The sequence below is a fragment of the Lepidochelys kempii genome, chromosome 15 (assembly GCF_965140265.1).
Source record: "Lepidochelys kempii isolate rLepKem1 chromosome 15, rLepKem1.hap2, whole genome shotgun sequence".
In the NCBI taxonomy this organism is placed as follows: Eukaryota; Metazoa; Chordata; order Testudines; family Cheloniidae; genus Lepidochelys; species Lepidochelys kempii.
In genome coordinates this window covers 24,002,959-24,019,399 of record NC_133270.1, presented here as the reverse complement: position 1 = coordinate 24,019,399, position 16,441 = coordinate 24,002,959, and the positions used below count along the sequence as shown (strand labels likewise).

At 48.0% G+C, this 16,441-nt stretch overlaps 1 long non-coding RNA gene across 1 annotated transcript in view; it reads right to left on the bottom strand.

Annotated features, from left to right (window-relative positions):
- The window catches only part of LOC140898909 (uncharacterized), a 39,459-nt gene extending 23,330 nt beyond the window's left edge, over positions 1–16,129 (bottom strand). The window contains exons 1-2 of the long non-coding RNA XR_012155134.1: positions 16,049–16,129; positions 8,946–9,077 (exon numbers count right to left, since the gene is read on the bottom strand). This is a non-coding gene — a long non-coding RNA (uncharacterized lncRNA). The remainder of the gene's footprint in view (positions 1–8,945; positions 9,078–16,048) is intronic.
- Positions 16,130–16,441: the final 312 nt, after the last annotated feature.

Genomic DNA, 16,441 nt, shown 5'->3' with positions numbered 1-16,441 from the left:
GTTCATAACAAGCATGTTTATTGCGAATCTTTTCCACCCTCCATTAAACCAAGACACAGCCTAGAATTTTTCTTGTGCTTGAGCACGTTATAAGAGAACAAAAGCCACAAAAATCTACTGTATCAAGCCTATACTAGTCATCTAATGTTTAACTATTTTGACACCTTTATACTGTTACAACATAAATAATTACCACACTAGAACTTTAGGGACCGCATCCAAAAGGCCACAAAAACCAATGGGAGATTATTCATTGATCAGCCACTGCGTTACTGCTTCTATAGTTATGGTGATCAAAACTACTTCTAGAGAAAATTAGGCCCAGGTCAAAATTCATTAAATAGGCAAGTCCCGTTTTTCCTTAGTAGCTAATGGCCTGACCTTTACCACTCAAGCCAACGAGAGTTTTGCCATTTACTTCAAAAGGAGCAGGATTGGGCTATGAATTGCATTTGGAGATTTGCAAATCAAGATATCTTATAAAAGGTGATTAAAACATCCTTTGATATTATATGGACAGATTTGTTTTTCGTTGCTGTGATAACCAGATCAGAAGAGCAAACACTATTAAGATCAAAATCTGAAATGCCCCTGTCACTTGCCTTATTTGCCGTGCAAACACCTACAGCTCAGCTGGCCGTATGCTTTAACTGGGTCAAAACCGGGCACAGCAAGGTGATCTCAGTGCCTGAGGCAAAGCTGGGTTCCTTCTGTTTAATAAGGCATCAGGGCTGATCTGGTAAAGTCGACAATGATGCACCAGGCATAATGGAATCTTGCTCTCTCTACGCCCTGCCCCGCCCGACTGACTTGCGATGCAGACAGCAGCCAATCACATTTTCCCTTGATGGACAAGGCTGTCGATGACTCTACTATGAATTACGGTGAGATGGACATGGAGGGGCACTGGACCGCTGGAGGCTTTTGTCTCGCTTGAGCAGGAGGAGCATGCATTCCTTACCAAGCCCTAGTCCACCCGATAGTGCAGAAATGGGGGAGGCCCCACACCCCAGACTGTTCTGTGAGGGTGTCTAACATGACTGGCAGTGCAGCCATTTCCACCTATCCCTGGGTCTTTGTACCGTTTCCCAAAAGCCACCAACAACAGGCATATTGCCTGGGCCCCATTCTCCTGCACAGTTAGGCAGCTCTGCAATGCTCCAGCAGCCCAAAGCTGCCCCATGGAGGATTCCCCCTGCCCAGGGAGACCCTGGTCGGTGAGGAGCTACCAGAGCAGCTCCTATGTTACCCCTATTCTGGCCTAGTCATCCTTATGTGCCAACAATCCCTGGCTGGCCATGCCGCAGCTTGGGAGCTAGGGTACCGATCCAAGGCAGAGCAGCGCAGGATCGGGGGGAAGCCCAGAGGTGGTTTAAAGCCACTCTTATACGTCCATCACCCCACAAGCGCATCTTGGCTGCAACTGAGGATCCAGGCCTTTCTATGCAGTCCCTAGCTGCCGTTTTCCCGGCTACGACACTCACGTTAAAGGCCCGTCTAGAAGCCGACGCGCTTTCAGTGACCAAATCTGACAGCGCTGCCAGAATCGTCACCTCCTTAGTACGGTTCAATCATATGCTAATGTGTGGTGAGAAATGCCTGTGTTCTGCATAGGTCAGAGAGATGAAACTTCTCACTGCTTTGTAGGAGGGTTTTTTTTTTTCCCCTTGGGAAGTCAGAGAATAGAGCACATTGCTTCCTGCCCAGCAGTTTCCGGTGACTCATTTAGCAAGTTTCCTAGTGGGTGCAGCTCTCTACCAAATTCTTCAGTTCTCACTTTTCTCTCTCTCTCTCTCTGTATATGTGTGTGTGTGTGAGCACACACACACGTGTGTAACATTTATGAATCATTAGTCTTAAATAAGGGCACCAGATGCATATTTATATGCTTCATTTTAGGGAGGTGAAAGGAAAATGAAACTGGCCATAGATTAAAACCCAATGCAACAATAAAATGAACTTGCTCATAAATCTGTTTGTTCTGACTAGGGAGATAAAGCTTTTCCGAGAACACGGCGAGTCTGAGAAAACGCCAAGTAAGGAGAAGGTCTTTTTTCTTGGACATGCCAGCCAAAGCCTAGGCTTGACAGAGTAGCAAGAAATGGTTGCAGCTTTTGCTCTGTAGGGGCTTGGCCTTTGAAGGCTAAATAGTCCAGTGGCAGAAGACCCAGGTGCAAGTGACTGTCTACCGTTGAATACCCACATGACCTAAGACATGTCACTCGCTCTGTGGCCTAGATTCGCACAGGTACTTCGGTGGAGTGATGCCCAGTGTCAGAACATTTAACTTTTAGGCACCTAAAAAAAAAAATTCCAGAACACATTGGGATTCCCAAAGGCAGAGTTAGGTGCCTAGACTCCCTGTACAATGAAGGGGGCGAGAGGGGTGCCTTAGACCGTGAATCACAAAATGCTGGGAGCCGCCCACAAGACAGGTGTGTGCTAAGCATCGCCGCCTCTTGGGGATCAGCGAAGCGCCTGAATCCGGACGGCAGGGCGGTGCGGAGCTCTGCTAGCAATTCGCAGGTGGAAACTCTTTGGAGTTTCGGGTCTATGCCATTTTGTGCAAAAAGACGGGGGGGGGGGGGGGTGGCAGACGACAACCACCTCTCCCACAACCTTTAGGCCAGTGGTTAAGGTGCTCAGCAGGGATATGGGAGACCCCTGGTATAAGTCCCCCAATGAAAAGGCATTTGAATCAGGGTCTGCCAACTCACTCGCTATAGTGTATTCTGAGGGGGGGCGCCGTCAATCTCTCCTGCTGAAGCTGTTCCGCTGGCTATAAATAAAGAATCACGTGAGGCAGAGAGGGAGGAGACACAATCAACTCTCTAGCCTGGTGGTAGGAGCACTCACCCAGGAGTGGGAGACCCAGTATCCAGTCCCCTGCTCCAATTACTCTATTTATTCTCAGTGGAACAGCTTCACTAGGAGGGATTGAGGGAGCCCCAGGGGTTAGGGCACTCACCCGAGAAGTGGCAGATCTCTATTCAAATCCTTTTTCCTCACTGCAGGGGATGATGGACTTGAACTGGGGGCCTCCCACATCCCTGGTGAGAACCCCAACCACTGGGCTAACAGTGATGAAGGAGACCTCCTTCTCCTTTCCCTCCCCCCCCCCCCAGTCTGTTTTGTGTGAACTTGCCCATAGGGGCCTGAGCCAGTAGATGGCCTCTGATCAGACCCACACGTGAGTTAGACATATCCTAAAAACCTGTCTACACTTGAAACACTACGGCTGTGCTGCTGTAGCACTTCGTGTAGGTATTGTCTGCACTGGACAGGAGGGGTTCTCCTGCTGGTGTATGTAATCTACCTCCCCAAGAGGCTGTAGCTAGGCTGACAGAAGGATTCCTCTGTCAACCTAGCGCTGTCTATACCAGGGTTTCAGTCGCCTTAACTACATCACTCAGGGGGGTGAATTTTTCATACCCTAAACAATGAAACTGTCAACCTAATTTTTTACTGTAGACCAGGCCTAAGGTTCCTTTTTGTCAATCTAGCAGACTATACAAGCCATACCGTGGGTGTAAATTACATGCCAGGGCACTCTAAAGGAGCCTTAAATGAGAAACAGGCCCTCGAGTTCCAGGAAGCTGACAGGAATCCTCAAATCGGACATCCTCATTGGTGTCATTTGTATATTTGTATCATTTGGTAGCTTATGCTTATTTCACCGTAAGCAAAATCTGCCAATCCAAGTGAAGGAAAGAGTTGAAGAGCAAGAGATTAAACTCAATCGCCTCTGTTACCATGGTTGTCTATAGATTACCGTCCACTGGAAAGCATGATTAGATGGGCTAAGTGTCACCATATGGAGGCGAGGGAAGATAGTGCAGGCATCATAGGAGAAATGAAAAGGAAATGCTTTAAGAGAGGAGTAAAGCCATATTTCTTTTTGAGTTTTGGTTTGGTCTGTAGCACTTCTACAGAGATTCATTGCAAGGCTGCCCAGGTATTTGCCAAACATTAATTAAGCCTCACAAATTCCCTCGAGGAAGGTAGGCGCTCTTCTAATTGTACAGAGAGGGTGAGTGAGTTGCCCAAGGGGATTTATCTCTTCCGTGGCAGAGACAGGAATGGATCTCAAGAGTCCCAGTTCCCAGACCCCGGCTCTACACACAGTCCAAAGGAGACAGGTTTTGATGGGGTGGAGGAATGGCCGGGGGTGTGTATGGAAAGGAAAGAAAACAGTACAGGAAGAGGTGGGATGTTATAGAAAATGCTAATGAGGAGATAAATTCCTGCTACTTGAGTGAAATTAGCTCTTGAGTGGATGGAAGGAATCAGTAAGAAGGGCAGCAATGGTAGCACCTTATCCACATGTGACACAACCCTAACCCACCCATGAGGTCTGAATCCATTAATGCTCTTCCTCCCGAGGCTCCTGAGCTGGCCACCTCTCCTTGCTAAAAACTGGCAATGGCAGCAGCACCCAGTTAATCAAGAAATAGTAAATCTCACTTTGGCAGCCTCAGGGTCACTAGCTTCCTCTCTTCCTACCGGGCAAATCCATCACACAACAACAGGTAAAGAGAAGGACCCACCTGGCCTGCACGTGAAGGGCTGAGGCTGGTCTCTGCTGCCCTGGAGCACAGAGTTTTCTCTGAACTCCTACATGCAGTAAACAGCTTGGAACTCAACTGGTCTCTTGAAGAAATGGGGGGGCGGGAGGGAGAGCATAATAAATGTGCCACTTGCTGAAGCTGTTGGCAGGCCAGGAGTGGGATAATTATACAATATTTCTTGAGCTGCTGAAGCAGCTGTTGCGGGTGCATATATTCTTGCTGTCTTTCTTGCAGTGGAGGAGGGGAAGGTGCCTTTCAGAGGGTGGGACAGACAGAGACAAATCCTGCGGTTTAATGTCTCTGCTGAACGTGGAGATAACAAGCCCCTCGGTGTGTTTCACACAGCTGTCGTAAGCCATTCTCCGTCCTACTGGGATTTTCTCAAACTGTTACCCACTCCCACTCCCTGGCAGTATTTGTGGGTCTTCCCTGCGCACATGCAGAGTCCCCCGTCTTGCTGACAGCCAGAAGCAGCTGAGAAAGGAGCTCTCTACTTTCCCCTGTTGGCTTTCCAAGGGGCAGTAGCAGGGGAGGCTGTGTGCAAGGAGGCACTGGAGTCTCCTCCGCAGAACCTCCCGCAGAGCGTGCTGAATGCCTGGTTGGGCAGGCTGCCCATCTAGGGCGTGGACGGCGCCCTGGGCATGGTTGGACCTGCCTTAGAGGAGACGTGGAGGGAAGGCTGTTCAGCAGCTGGAGGACTGCCTCAGCCCCTGGGGCTTTTCAGCAGCATGTGCTCTGCTGCACAAAGAGCATCTTCCATCCATCTGCGGATCTTCGCCCTTCCATGCAGCCAGTGCCTGGAGGAGCGAATGAACCAGGCCACCCAAAGAGGATTCTATGCAGGACATAAGGCAGGGAGAAGGGCATGAGCAGCTTCCCCTGAACTAGTACACCCACTGAGGGGCTGGCCAGAACCCGGCTCTAAATGAGTTGTGCTTGGCACCTATGATCGGCAGGAATGATACGCGATCACACGTGCATGGCACGTGACTGTGCATGGCCATCAGTTGGGCAGAAAAGGCTCTCTCTCCAATGCAGGCATGTCTGCCTCTGAAGGAATGTGTTATCGCTCCTCTGGCTCTGAAGGGGGATTAAGTTGTTTCTGGGACTAAGGCAGGCAGGATGCATTTTGGTTAGGGTTGGGTGAACCTGAAGTCATTAGGGCTCTGCCATAGTCAGGCAATTCTGAGCCAAGCCCAGAACTGCATTGCAACATGAGTGACGTTCAAGGAATCATGCCAACGCCAACCCAGCAGAGCCTGCGCTCCAGGAACCCATTCAGCTGCACAGATCTTCGCACTCTTAGTTCCCACTCTGCCAGAGAATCATCCCCTCTCATCTAACAGGATCTATACCGGGCAAGGAAGAAGTCTTTCCCTCCAGCCAAGGGCCTCAAAGGGCTGCCTGCACAGGGCTTGCCACCTTTGCAAGGCCTGGGGCGTGACAGCCGGAGGTAGGAATCCACCCTGGCTTCCCACCCGGTAGAGCCTAGTACCACCACTCTTTCCAAAATACTTAACATTCCACAGCCAAGCTCCAGTTTACACATGCTTCTGTTTGAGACAGGTTTGATAATTAGTTCCCCCCTCCCCCCAGACGCATTCCTCTAGGGATTAGAAAGTGAGTGCCAAGCACAGAGCCTACATTCTCCAGCCCTGTTACTGAGTGAATCGCAATGCTGGCTGGCTGACTGAGCGATTCCACAGACAGATTGTATTCAAGGGTCTCCAGGAGGCTTCCTAATGGGCAGCTCCCTGGACGAGAGGGGAAGCCAGAGGTGAGCTAGCTCTGCTGAATGTCTAAGTGCCACACAGTTACTGACTGTCCAGCTCAATAGAGACTACGTGGGAATAAAGAAAGCCGGACACACATGCCGCATGCCTCTGGGAAATAAGTCTGTAAGCCGTTCCCAAGTCCAAGCGAGTCCTTTGCAGATCTGAAGTAATTAGAAGCAAGCTAGAATACCTGGCTCCAAGCCCTAGCAGTGTCTACCACATATAGACCTGCATACGCATTCCTTTCAGAAAAGGGCCAGTTTTCTGGAGAGATCCTAGATTTGACCTTCCTATAGGCCAGTGTCAGGACCTGAAGCACTGATGGAAGGGATAGTGCTGTTACCTCTTTTAGCCTGTGCAGCTAGTCAATATTTGGTCTTTTGCAAGTAGTTTCTGTTAGGAGAAGAAATTGGTGATGGAGTCAGGAATTCCTTTGCTGCAACCTTGTTTATGTACAAGAATGGACAAAGTCACATTTCCCTGAGCACGGCAGGATCAAAGTGGGGCAGTTTCCTTGCTCAGAGTTCCACATCTGCCTTTATAGCTGGCACTCTGCTCAAAAAGCTCTCTTTTGACTCTCTCTCAGAGCCACACAAGTGCTTCTCTTGCGGCATCCAGGTTTTCTACTGCTTTCTCTTGGCAACACTTTCATAGCAGAGCCAGAAGCTAAGAAGCCTGGGATTGGACGTTTTCCCAAACTCAGAGGTCTGGTTTCAAGTGTCGTTTCCAATCCAGGTCAAGCCAGTGACTTCAGAGGATTTTTTTTTTAAAGCTATTTCACACCAGACAGAGGACAGTTAACCAGCAATCTGCTCCACTCAAAGGAACATTTCTGGTCTTGCCTTAGATGCTTGTGTGGGTTGATTGCCTCCAGTTCTTCCTATTGACCAGAAGTCCAGCAGGAGAGCACTGCAACAGTCACACAGGTTGTTCACGTCCTTCTGGTCCTGGAACGCCTGATATGGGCAAGTCATCGGTCATTCCATACATTAGGTTAGATGAGATACCCAGGCGGGTTATAAAAAGCAAAAGCCACCTTGTTTTGCAAGACAACTGCAACTTGCTGGCTAGCCCCAGCTCAGGCAACACACAACAGTGAACATTAGACTGGGAATGCTTCGTATCAGGTCGTTAACCAGCTCTCTTTCCCCTGCATTATTCTTTCCCAATATTACTCTGACTTTTCATTTTCTGCCCACAGAAGTCCCATAATCTTCTGCTGAAGACTGCAGAAATGTGGGTCCCTGAGCTTCCATGGGTCAGATTCTTGTGGAGGTGGCAGATTCTTTCTTCCTTAAGCAAAAAAACAAACTAATCTAAACCGACATTTAATGAAGACCTTAGTACAGGTTACAATGGCAGGTGACGGACGGTTGCTGAGTAGCATCCAGCATATAAGGATTCCTAAGATACTGGACTTGATTCAGTCCACCTAACGGTTTTACCCCCGGTGAAATTTCAATGAACCCAACGGAGTAACATTAGCGTCAGGGACAGCAGGGTCAGGACCACAGTTCTCCTTCTGTTAATTTTTTTTAATCCCACCAGACGACAATGAGCCTGATTCTCAGTTGCACCGGGGCCACTTTATGCCACTCTGGTAGTGTAACGGGCCCTTTGTGTAAATGAAAACTGGGTCCATGGTCTCTATGAGCTAACAAAAAGGTGCTCACCACCCGGGTGAAGGTAAATGGAACAAGATACAGGAGGCAACTCATGGCCCTGTCGTCTCTCCGTTTTTGCTCTTGCGTACCACTGTGAATCTTATGAAATGGAGTGTCACACACATACACATCTGTGCTTCAGAAAACAGGGAAGAGGGATTGCTAAATAACCTATTTCAAAAGGCACTCAAACACACCAACTGTTCACAAGTAAAACCTAGAAGGATAGGGCAGGATGGGGGGGGGGGCAGGGGAGAGCCAAATGCAAATTTCAAGCCTGGTTGACTCACTTTAGCGTTATAACTATCTGCGACAGAGCTTGTGTTTGTTTAGCCAAATTACATAACAAATAATAAGCTAACCCGTACATAGCACCTTTCATGCTGGAGTACCCCAGTTCACATTACAAGCCATGACAGGAACCTGCCAGCAATCTGCAGCTAAATTTCCCATTGACCTCAGATGGAAACAATTGCAAGATCAGGTCTCCCTAGAGTGGTGGAGTAAGACTAAATGGGACTGGACCCAGTTCAGAGAAAGAGCAGGGCACACGCACACACGAAAGGACATTCCCTCTGCAAGAACGCTTGCAGCATTCCTGGCTTTGTTTCCTGTCAATGCTCCCCTGCCTTGGAAAGTGCTCAGCGTAGGGCAAGAGAGGGTACACAGGTCTCTCAAGAAACTAAGTTAGGGAACATTATGGGGAGTTGGGGTGATTCTCACCAAATAAAATGTGAGATTTTGAGGTGACCCAATTCAGAGAGAATCGTGAGAGGGACCAATGAAGCTGAGGGAGTTTTTCATAGTCGGAAAGGATTAAAAAAATGAAGAGATCAATCTAAAAAAGTGTGGCACCTGGAAGGAAATGAAAGAATCTGCCCTAGACAGGAAGTGAAGGAAGCTTCAGAGGGGATTTTAGATAAGCAGAAGTTCATTACCTCTCTCTTTTCCTCTCAACTGTCTTCCTTCCTTCAATTCACCATTTCTAGATCCTGGCCATTTGTCGTCTCTCTCGATCATCATCTAGGAAGCACTAGGATTCAGCATAGTCCATGCTTCATAAAAACCTGCTAAAACAAACGCACACCCTTTTTTAGCATCCTGAGGGTTCTGAAACGTGGATTCTGTGCAACATAGCTAATTCTCCCAGGTGGCGAGCATTCCACACGCTGATCTCCTTAAATAGGTTTGCTCAGCTGGGCCCGACAGCGACAAATTATGATAAGCCTGAAAGGTTTGGACGAACAAACAGAGGAGAAGAAAAAAGGAAAGGGTGTCTGCTTTGCTTTTATTAGGATGGCAATAGGGTCAAGATGGCCATTTGGTGTTTTACTGTTGAAGCCCACATCTGTCACGGCTGTGTCAGCTCCGCGGGGGGAAATGCGACAACTTCCTACATTCTCAATGCTGCTAGTTTGGATTCCCATTAAGCACATGTTGGACCCTGAGCTCTATTCCACCGCTTGCACGCGGTCCAATGCCTACGGATTCCCACCCCCCATGGAGGAACATAAATTAAATATTGGTCATGAGCATTTTAATTAAACGATGCTTCTGCAATATCGATTTGGCTGTGGGGTTTTCTGAACACGATGTTAGCGTTCGGTCAGGGAGGGAACCCTCCTTTCACCCATTCAGCCCCCCAATCTATCGAGGGCAAGATGAATTTAAAGGTATAATACTGATCAGCGTGATGCTTTTTCCATTTCCGGATCAAACCACGATGCTTGGGAGGATTAAAATGAAAGTTTGTTTTAAAGTCAGCTTAGTCCAGGTTTTTGGGGTTTCCAAATGGTTTAGCCATCTGGGGAAAGCCTTTTTATGCCTTTCACAGAAAGAACCCTCCATGGGAAACGTGAACTAACATTAAAGCACAAAGACAGATTGCAGGAATATTTTCTTCCTATTCAAAGCAGCAGACTAAAAATACAGATGATGTGTCCAAAAAAAAAAAAAAAAAATCAGAGGCTTTTCCTGTCACCGTTACAGCTGTATTCTTTTTACAGCCTGAATACAGATGTTTTACCTTGTAAAATGAGCTTTTCTAAAATGTATGATGTTGAGCATTTCTAAAAGGTGAAATCACTTTTAAAGTGATGGATACCAGAGGACATGGGAAATGACCAGGGAAAATATCCTTGGATGAACTTTCAAATCCCTTTGATTTTCAAATATGCTTGTGTTGGTAGACATTGTTATTAAGTGTTAGGAGAACTTGCTGCTCAAGGAGGACAATGAAAAAAAGAGACCATGTTCTGCTCTTGGTCAGTAAACCTGGAGTAACAAATTATTTCCATACAGGTACTCCAGATTTCCCTTGGGACTGATTGTGCTGTCACCCCTAATTCACACCAGTGTAACTGAGAACAGTACTCGGCCCTTCCCCGCAAAAGCCAAGTTTGGTTCATGAGGTCTAGGGCTAGTCTATGCAATTCTAACTCAGAATGGCAAGTGCTTACTTAGGTTTGAGGTCCCATTGATTCAAGTAAGCAAGTGCCCACAACTGTGAGTAAAGGTTGCACAATCCAGCTAGGGATGCTAACTTTCTAATTGCACAAAACCGAACATGCTTGCCCCGCCCCTTCTCCAAGGCCCCGCCTCTGCTCACTCCATCCCCCCTTCTTCTATTGCTCGCTCTCTGCCACCCTCACTCATTCATTTCACTGGGCTGGGGCAGGGGTGTGGGAGTGGGTCAGGGCTCTGGCTGGTGGTGAGAGCTCTGGGGTGGGGCCAGAAATGAGGGGTTCAGGGTGTGGGAGGGGGCTCTGGGTTGGGGCATGAAAGGGGGTGAGGGCTCCAGCTGGAGATATGGATTCTAGCATAGGGCCACGGATGAGAAGTTTGGGGTGCAGGAGGGGACACCAGTCTGGGGAGTGGGGCTGAGGGGTTCAGAGTGTGGGAGGGGTTTCCAGGTTAGGGCAGGGGGTTGGGGCATGGGACGGGGTGAGGGCTCCAAGCTGGAGGTGTGAGCTCTGGGATGGGGCCTGGGATGAGAGGTTTGGGGTGCAGGAGGGGACTCACGTCTGGGGGATGAGGCTGAGGGGTTTGGCGTACGGGGGGGTGTTCTGAGCTGGGGCAGGGGGTTGGGGTGCAGGAGGGGGCTCAGGGCTGGGGCAAGGGGCTGGGGTATGGGCTCCAGGAAGAAGTTTGGGTGTGGGAGGGGGCTCAGGGCTGCGGTTTAGGCTCCAGGCAGCACTTACCTTGGGCAGCTCCCCGGAAGCGGCAACAAGTGTCTCTGGCTCCTAGGCAGAGGGGCGGCCAGGGGGCTCAACATGCTCCCTTCGTCTGCAGGCGCTGTCCCCACAGCTCCCATTGGCTGTGGTTCCTGGTGAATGGGAGCTGTGGAGCTGGTGCTTGGACAGCGCACAGAGCCTCCCGGGCTGCCCCGTATGCCTAGGAGCTGACGGACTAGTTGTTGCTTCCGGGGAGCCACGTGGAGCCAGGTAGGGAGCCCATCAACCCTGCCAACTGGATTTTTAGCGGCCTCGACAGCTAAACACCCGGGTCACCATAAATCCAGCCATTCATAGATACTTAGTTTAAAGGTTCTGACACGTAAGGCACTTGAGCACCTAGGAATTGGTGCTCTGGGGTCTAGATCTTTTAAATAAAATTAGCACTGAAAACCCACCCCGCCTTGTACTGCTCTTGAATACAATCCTGCCCAGAAACCTGGCTATGAGTCTGGTGGCTAGTCCAGGTCTCTGCACCTACACTGCTAATTTTAGCGAGCTAGTTTGATCAAAGCTAGTTCAGGTATCCCCACACTGCTGCAAGGACACCTCCTGATTGCATTGTAGACACCACTTGTGTGTTCAAAGAAGTACAAGGCGGGGTGGGTTTGGAGAGTGGCAATGCTCATTTTATTTAAAAGTTCCAGAGCACCAATCCTGAGGTGCTCCAGCGCCCCAAGGCATCAAACCCTTTAAACTAAGCTGCATTGTGCAAGCAGTACTCACAGTGGTGGGCGCTTGCATGCACGGGTCACTGGAACCTCATAGCTAGGTAAGCGCTTGCCAACCTGAGTCGGGACTGCACAATCCAGTTCCTTTCTGTTGTCACTCGCCTCTCAAATGTGGTTTTTACAACTGCAATGAACATTTTATGCAGAGGGGAAAGCATGTGCTCACTGATTAAAAAATTCCATCCATGGTGGACAAGACTTAAAATATGGTCAATGGCAGACAGGGAGCTGGTATGCTATGGAAAGAGAATTTACAGTTTGGGGGGGGAGGAAGGGAGGGAGAAATCAATGTAAGGTGCTTGCATAATGCAAAACTACTGCTGTAATTATAATTTTATGGTCAAATCGATTGTAATTCTGATCTAGGAGTACTGTGTACTAATGTTTGCAGCCGGGAGCTAACTGATAAATTAGCAAGGATTATATGTTTGCAAGGGTTTTGATTTGGCACTAAAACCAGCAAAGCTTTTGCCCCTGTGGCTGACTACACCAGTGGCTGAGGAATTTGGAGCCAGTTACGGGAGAGCGGTAGGGCTGCAGTTTGGTTAGGAGTTGTCTGATACATCACAGAAGCTTTGGGGAATGCACCCATCTCCATGCATTTATTTATTCATCTGGATTACAGCCCCACCTAGAAGCCCCAACTGAGAGTGAGGCCCGGTTGTCCCTGGCACTGCACGAATAAGGTTTGATGCAAAGCCCATTGAAGTAGACTGAAAGGAGTCTATTGACTTCAACCGGTTTTGGATCAGGTCCCTCGCTAGAGAGTCCCTTGCCCCATGTAAAGAGACAAAGCATGGAAAGCAAGGCAGAGGCAGGTCTGTGATGGGAGCTGGCCAAAGTCACCCAATAGGCCAGTGGTAGAGCTAGGAAAAGAACCTAGGTCTCCCAAATCCTAGTCCATTTAAGTGAACATAAATTAGGACCCAACTCCTAGCCGACTGAGTTGGGGATATATTCCAATGTGGTGTTAACCCTCTTTTCACCAGGGAAAAAGGAAGTGTTTTGAGACTAGAACTTCACCTGCACAACGAGTATAATACAGGTGTCTGGACAGCACTGCGTGTCTGATATAGACCGCAGGCCACTTGGGACAAGGACCACCCGTACTTGGCAACGCTGAACTGGCGCCCAGCAAATGGCAAAGCACGCATACTATCGATGGGGAAAAGTTATAAACCCCAAATCTAACCCCCTTTATAGTTCTAGGGTGGGGGAGGGAAGTTGAGCTTTGAATCCTCAGACCCAATCTGCTCCTACAGTGTTGGTTCAAGATCTGATCCAAAACCAAACCCAAGCAAACCAAAACAAGGCCTAATTTTCCAGATGCAAGTGAAATTTCATGAGAACAGCTCGATATTTTTGTCACTGAAGCAGATCCCAAAGTGAAGCCTAAACCCCAATCTGGATCGGAAATTAGCCCCAACCCTTCTCTCTCCCTGGAGTCCTGGATGCACGAGTTTTGTTTTGTTTTTTAAAAGGAAGGCACAGACCTTGAGCTGTACTGCTAACCAGTGTTGCCATTCCAACTTCTTAACAAGAGATTCCTGGAAAAACTTGCCCCTTTAGCCTGTGATAAAGCCTGTCCCCCCACAGATGCATGGAATATGAAGGGAGGATGGGGAAAGGGCAAGCAACCGAGCAACCTGTTCATTCATAATCCCAAGTAAATACAAATGCTGTGTCATCATCAAGACCACTGAGAGACTCCGCACATCCTGACAGACACACTGATCAAGACACAAGGTTTATCTAAGGCTAAGAGGGGAATTTTGTGGGAATCCCTCGTTAAAATGTTGGTGTGAACACTATGCTGAGTGGATTGATTATGGAGAGTTGTGTTCAGTGTGTGTAATATGAAGCAGGGTGGGGTCAGCAGGATAAAGACTTGGTAGGGAACCAAAAAGTTTGTTTTTTTTCAAAACGAGACATTTGGTCCATTTCAGAGAGGCAAAGTTAGGACCATGCCAAAGGGAAATCGTCTACCTAGAGATGGTTAGCAGTATGCAGAAAGGGACGATGACGTTAGAAGCAGAGCTAATTATTCCACTGTTCCCTTCAGTTTGGAAGGGGGAAAATTAACAAGGGGCTCCTGGGAGCCCACAAGAAAGTGTAGCTAATAAGCCACCATGCACACGCACCTTCCTGCTAGGATTCTGGGCACATTGCCCAAGGGGCAGTTTCCTCCACTAAACCTTCACTGCCATGATAATTCCTGCACAAGGGCAATCTGCTCACAAGGTGCCAGCTATGGCAAGAAAGCTCAGCAGAGTGAACGAACGTTTTTAAAATTAAGTTTGCTTCATAGAAGACAGGACCATAGAAGACAGGATTTTTTCTATGAAAAAGGAAGAATTTTTCACAAGTATTTTTTAAAACTGAAAAGATTGTGAAAAATTTTCATTGACCAAAAACTAGATTTTCAGTATACAAAAAAACAAACAAACAAAAAATTTTAATAATGTTTCCACATAGAAGTTGAAAAAAGGTCAGGGAAAAACAAAATCAAGAAAAAAAACGTTTGGGGCGGGCGACTCAAAGCTACTGAGATGGCAAGGGTCAGCTCTTTGGGGCCGAGACCCTCTTTGTGTTCTATGTTTGTACAGCACCTCGCATAATGGGGTGCTGGTCTGTGCCTGGGGCTCCTAAGCAGCACCGCAATACAAATAAATAGAGCTCAGCTTCCACTTTGGCACCAGGGATCTGGCTTTAAAGTAGAACAGTGTGAACTGCTGGGAGCTGAAGTCCTTCTGAAAAAAAGCAGGCATCAGATATGAACAATGAGCACTTAGCATTCTGGCCCTGAGCTCCTTTGAAAGTCTGGTCTCATGTGCACAGATTAGGTAATAACCACATACTTGTTGCCTCTACAGTGAAAGTCTAAGGGGGTCTCGGTTGGCAACCCCACCCAATTACCACTTGCATTTCATCAACTGGTGCTCTGCAATGCACTCCACACCCTAGGTTGCCAACTTTGGTTGGACGAATTCCTGGAGATTTAATTAACGATTAATCTTTAATTCCTGGAGCCTCCAGGACAATCCTGGAGGGTTGGCAACCCTACCACACCCATGTGCCTAGACAGCGGCAGCTCTGGTGGCTGCTTTGGACAAACCTTACGGACGATGCAAATAAGAAAGGGTGGGTGGTCAGGAAGAAGAGCACCGCCGGCCTTCCACTGAAAGGTGAATGAGAATTGCCTTCTCCAGGGCAAGGAGAGACCATTCTGTTGAACAATGGCAAGTCAGACTAAGATGAGAAAGATGCTGCAGTTCAAGCAAAAAGAAAAAGGAGTACTTGTGACACCTTAGAGACTAACCAATTTATTTGAGCATAAGCGTTCATGAGCTACAGCTCACTTCATCGGATGCATACTGTGGAAAGTGTAGAAGATCTTTTTATATACACACAAAGCATGAAAAAATACCTCCTCCCACCCCACTCTCCTGCTGGTAACAGCTTATCTAAAGTGATCACTCTCCTAACAGTGTGTATGATTATCAAGGTGGGCCATTTCCAGCACAAATCCAGGGTTTAACAAGAACGTCTGGGGGGGAGGGGGGTATGAAAAAACAAGGGGAAATAGGTTACCTTGCATAATGACTTAGCCACTCCCAGTCTCTATTCAAGCCTAAGTTAATTGTATCCAGTTTGCAAATGAATTCCAATTCAACAGTTTCTCACTGGAGTCTGGATTTGAAGTTTTTTTGTTGTAATATCGCAACTTTCATGTCTGTAATCCCGTGATTACAGTACTCCTTTTCTATTTCCATTATGTCTCTGAGCCCAGGCATGAACCAGGACCGCATCGTGCTAGGCGCTGTACAGAACACAGAAGAGAAAGACAGTGCTGTACCAGGCTATCAGCTCAACAACTGACCAGTGCAATCACGTGCATTTCCGAAAGTGGCTCTTTTATGTGTAATTAATAGCGAGGCGGAAAAAAAATGCATGGACAACAATTTGGTACCGAAACCTGGCTGATGTCTCCTATCCACCCAGAGTTGCTCCAGGGGAAAGACATTAGACTATTCACTTACTGTATTGAAGCCAAGCTGCTTTGTATGCATAACTCACACTTAATTTGTGCCGGCATTATCATGTTGATACCAGGAACCCAGTCTGGCAGCAATAATCTCCTCATTCTCTGCCATTTCCTCGAGGGGGTAAAGATCATGGAGCATTAACACAGCGGATGTGCACTTTGACCCAGAAGCTGTTCCGTGGGCTATAAATCAGAAGCCTGCCACAGCAGCACAATGGCCCTGAAATTAATTACCCTGTAGGTTTTTCTAAACAGAAAGCACAATGAGCGCGCGCGCACCCCCCCTCCCACAAAAAGGGGGAACGTCAGCAAAACCGGTCAGCAGGATTCCTCTGGTGTGGAGGACTCAACCCGATGACAATGTTATCTTGGCGAACCTGCTGATTTGCAGCTTTCCGAGTCAGACGGAACCCGAAGCGACACCT